At 40.4% G+C, this 4,871-nt stretch overlaps 1 pseudogene; it reads right to left on the bottom strand.

The window, feature by feature from the left end:
- Positions 1–3,921: 3,921 nt before the first annotated feature.
- Positions 3,922–4,586, bottom strand: LOC101616677 (annotated as a pseudogene).
- Positions 4,587–4,871: the final 285 nt, after the last annotated feature.

The raw sequence follows: 4,871 nt of genomic DNA, 5'->3' as shown, positions 1-4,871 counted from the left end.
TCTTATGACTGTTGCTTTAGGACTTTTGACTCTGATTCTTATGAGTTTGCTGGTGTACCAGTGGGTTCTGTGTCAAGGGAAATACTAACACAGCCCCAACTTAATCTTCGATTTTATTCACTTTATATTATAAAATAATATGATATAAAAGAAATTTTGAAAAATGAAAATTCTGATAAAAGAAATTATTACCTGTACAAACTATTTTGGGGGGGCTTCCTTGTTTTTATTTATTTATGTTCTTATTTTATCAGAATTATAATCAAATACTATTAAAATCTCTCCAATAAATTTTTTTCTTTTAAAACAAATGAGAAAAGTTCTGATCAAAAGAAACATGATTTTGCATATTGCTTTTTGATTTTATGTTGTGTCACAAACATTTTCCTACAAATATATTTATTATAATTAAGTCGTACTATTAATGGTTTTGAATCTTTCACATAGTAGACATAGCATCATTACTTTTCTTATGTTTTATTTTTAAATTAGTGTTAAAGCTTTTTTTTTGATAACTTTCTTAACTATAAACAACATACCATAATCATAATCCCCTCTGTGGAGATTGTGGGGATAATGTCTCAGGATACTCCTTCCCACCCAGTGGCTCTTAGGTTCTTTCGACCCCTTCTTCCCCAATGTTCCCTGAGCCTTGGAGGGCATTTTATAAGTCTCCTTTAGTGTTGTGCTCTCAGCAGTCTCTGAGTTTGATTCCCTTCAGTGTCTACTGCCATCTCCCTGAAGGAGCTTCTCAGGCAAATCATGGCAACAGCACTCATTTAATCCACCCCTTCCTCTGTCATACTTCCTCAGCCCTAGCAGATGTGATAGAGATAGCTCATCTCATTTGCTTTCCTTGTCATTCTGAGGGGCCTTGGGTCTCTCTGGTATTCATTGCCATCTGTGAAAAGCAGGTTGTCTAACCAAGAGCAAGAGCAGCGTGAATCAGAGGGGTAATCACAGACATCTCAAAGGCTTCTTGGTGGACATAGCCTTTCCTTCTAACCAAGGAATGGTGGAAGCTTCCCTCTCAGTCTCATATTCAATCATATATCAGTTGATTACCTTCATAACACATATGCCACTATTGCACTGATGGGTAAATCTTGCCTGGCTAGTTGATTTGTAGCTTGCAAGACTCACTGATTGTTTACACTGTTGGTGTCTATTACTCTCCAGCAGCTCACATAGGTCTCCCCAGTACCAACATGTCTCAGTGTCCTGCAACTGCAGTCTCTGGTGTCTTCAGCAATAGGATTTTACCATTTGGTTCCAGTGGGTAACCAAGTGCTTTGGCAATGGCCTGCATTGTTTTAGGGGCTTTGCGGACTGTGAGTAACCCGGTTCTGGTGCTAGTGCTAGAATTTCTCAGCAAGGACCTATGCTTTTAGGGTAAAGCTTTTTCCACCCCTGCAGAGTGATTCTGCCCAAACTATCTCTCTTTAAGAAAGTTATATCTTTTAATTAGCTAGCGAGGAAGTAGATTTCTATGGTACTGAATAATGCCATCATTAGTTTTGTGTACCTCCCCCTTCACCTCCCTCCCTCATCCCTGTCTGCCAAAATTCTTCCAACCCTTGTGTTATGTTCCTCCACTTGCCTGACTACTATCTCCTCCTTTGACCCCTCCCTTCTCCTCTTTCTAAGCCCCAGTCTAGCTTCCTTACCTGTACTACTACTGATTCTTACTATGACTTATAAACCAGAGTACTCCATGTTAGGATCTGCATATGAGAGAACATGTGGGGTGTCTTTCTAAATCAGTGTAACCTCACGTAGTGCAATTTTTCCATGTCTATTTTCCCTGTAAATTTCATTTTTCCATACCACTCAATAGGATTCCATTGTGTAGAGATACATCTTCATTATCCATTCATCAGATAATGGGCATCTGGGATGAATCCATTTCTGGATGACTGTGAATAGAACAACAATAAACGTGGCTGAGCAGGTATCTCCACAGTGAAAATTATTCTTTAGGTCATATGCCCAGAAGTGGCACAGCTGGGTCGAATGGTAGAACTGTTTTTCTTCACACTGATCTCCATAATGGCTGTACAAGTTTACAGTTTCACCAACAGCAGATAAGTGTTTCCTTTTTCCCAACCCTCACCAATACTTTTCATTTGATTTTTTTTTTTCTTCCCCAAGGTAGGGTTTCACTCTAGCTCAAGCTGATCTGGAATTCACTATGTAGCCTCAGGGTGTCCTCAAACTCATGGCGATCCTCCTACCTCTGCCTCCTGAGTGCTGGGATTAAAAGGCATGCGCCACCATGCCCAGCATAATTTGATTTTTTTTCTCAAATTTTATTAACATTTTCATGATTATAAAACATATCCCATGGTAATGCCCTTCCTCCCCCGACTTTCCCCTTTGAAATTCCATTCTCCATCATATCCACTCCCCATCTCAATCATTCTCTCTTTTATTTTGATGTCATGATCCTTTCCTCCTCTTATGATGGGCTTGTATAGGTAGTGTCAGGCACTATGATGTCATGGATATCCAGGTCATTTGATTTTTTTTAAATGATAGCCATTCAACTTAGAGAGAGAGAGAGATGGAATCTCAAGGTAGTTTTAACTTGCATTTCTCTGATGGCTAGAGATATTGAACAGTTTTTTGAAATTTATTGGCCATTTGTATTCTTCCTTTGAAACTCCCTGTTTAGTTCCATACCCACTTTATGACTGGGTTGAATGATATTTTTAATTGATTAGGGTTTCATTTTGAGTTCTTTGTATAGTCTATATATTAAACCTCTGTCAGATATATAGCTGATAAAGCTTTTCTCCCATTTTGTAGATTTCCAACTGATTCTGATGGTTTGTTGAACATCATTAATTTAATGTGATTTTTTGGCATCACGGGTGCTTTCATAATTTCTGAAACTAATTTTTATAGGTTTAGTTCTTCTAAGTCCTTAAATATGGTAATCCAGACCTATTGCTTCACACTCTGAAGTTTAGTTGTTGTTGTTTTTTTTTTTTTTTTTTTTGTTTTTTTTTTTTACGCAGGCTTCACTGTAGCCCAGGTTGACCTGGAAATCACTCTATAGTCCCAGGTTGGCCTCAAATTCACTGTAATCCTGCTACTTCTGCCTACTGAGTACTGACATTAATGACTGGCATGTGTTATCATTCCTGGGTTAGTTTAGGTTTTTGTTATGAGGGATTTTTGCTAGTGATAATGTTTACATAACTTATTCATGAGAACTCTAAGGGTTCTTCAGCAGTGTCTCCACTTTACACCCATGTCCACCCTTTGACACAGGAGGAAATTTGGAATTTCTGATACAGGTCAAGTAATGCCACAGTTGTATGGAAAAGGCACAGATTTATAAGGTGCCAAGTGAACAACTTAGTCTTTAGTCCTCTACACTGCTCCCATGCCAGGCCTTCCCACAGAAAGTTATCTCATCTTTATGTGAAAGACAATTGTCCCAACTCTTAAGTCCCCAATTTAGAATAGACATATAGGCTTTAGCACAACAGCGTGTTTGCATACATACTTGCAAAATAGAACTACACATGGTGTTTTGTGCAAATTTGTTTCATGGGAGGAGAAAGCCAACAGAATTATGGAATCTTATTTGAAAATACCTTGGACATTCCCTCTCCTTTTTAAAAAAATTATTTATTTATTTGAGAGTGCAAGAGAGAAAGAGAGAGAAAGACAGAGAGAAAGAGAGAGAATGGGGGCTCCAGAGCCTCTAGCCACTGCAAACAAATTCCAGATACATGTGCCCTCTTGTGCATCTGGCTAATGTGGGTCCTGGGTAATCGAACCAAGGTCCTTTGGCTTTGCAGGTAAATGGCTTAACTGCTAAACCATCTCTCTAACCCTTCTCTCTCCTTTTGATAGAACTATGGTTCAACCTTTTTTTTTTTTTTTTTTTCAAATCTTTCAAGCTTTTGTTTAAGTGCCATGATCCAGGATAGGATTTGGGTCAGCCACATCCATGGACTGCACAGTCCTCAAAAGCAGTAATCTGGCCCTCCAACATATCATTTCCAACTTTATCATCCTCAACTAGACACTGAATTTGAAGTTTTTTAAGCCTGTATTCCACTGGAACAAATGTAGAAGAGCCCAGGATCAAGCCATTTGCTTGAATGCTTTTGACACATTCCTCTAATATTGCCATGTCTGTCTTATCCCAAGGTTTAAGATAGAAGACTTTGTAGCAACTATAGCCTTTTTGATTTTCTTTGGTTCATATTGTGCAAGGCGTTCTTCCTCTAGCCTTTTTGCTTCTTTGCGTTCCTTCTTAGCATCAGATCCAGAGATTAAGGTCATTATCACCTTTAGTACTTGGAGATCCATGCCCTGTGTTGTCTTCCACATTGCCAGGATCATACTTGCTCAAAGATGTTTTTCACTCCTGAAAGGCTGGTCTTTTCCTTTTAAGGCTTGATATGATTACACCGATGGAGAGCATGACACACGTCAGCAGGCCAGAGACTGCTTCAAATACTGCCACGCCGGCTTGCGATGCCACGTGCCCTCAGTGTAGCTCTTGTTGGCAGGTAATAAGCGAGCACTTGCAGGCCAGCACGGCTTTTCAGGTCTCGAAAACTCATGAGCTGGCCTGTCTCTTACACCTGGGCAGCAGTGGAGGGGAAGGACACGAAAAGTCATGAGCTGGCCTGTCTCTTACACCTGGGCAGCAGGGGAGGGGAAGGACACGAAAAGTCATGAGCTGGCCTGTCTCTTACACCTGGGCAGCAGGGGAGGGGAAGGACACGAAAAGTCATGAGCTGGCCTGTCTCTTACACCTGGGCAGCAGGGGAGGGGAAGGACACGAAAAGTCATGAGCTGGCCTGTCTCTTACACCTGGGCAGCAGGGGAGGGGAAGGACACGAAAA

The sequence above is a fragment of the Jaculus jaculus genome, chromosome 18 (genome assembly GCF_020740685.1).
Source record: "Jaculus jaculus isolate mJacJac1 chromosome 18, mJacJac1.mat.Y.cur, whole genome shotgun sequence".
Classification (NCBI taxonomy): Eukaryota; Metazoa; Chordata; class Mammalia; order Rodentia; family Dipodidae; genus Jaculus; species Jaculus jaculus.
Note: the sequence above shows the minus strand (reverse complement) of the source record. Positions and strands in the feature narration are given on the sequence as shown.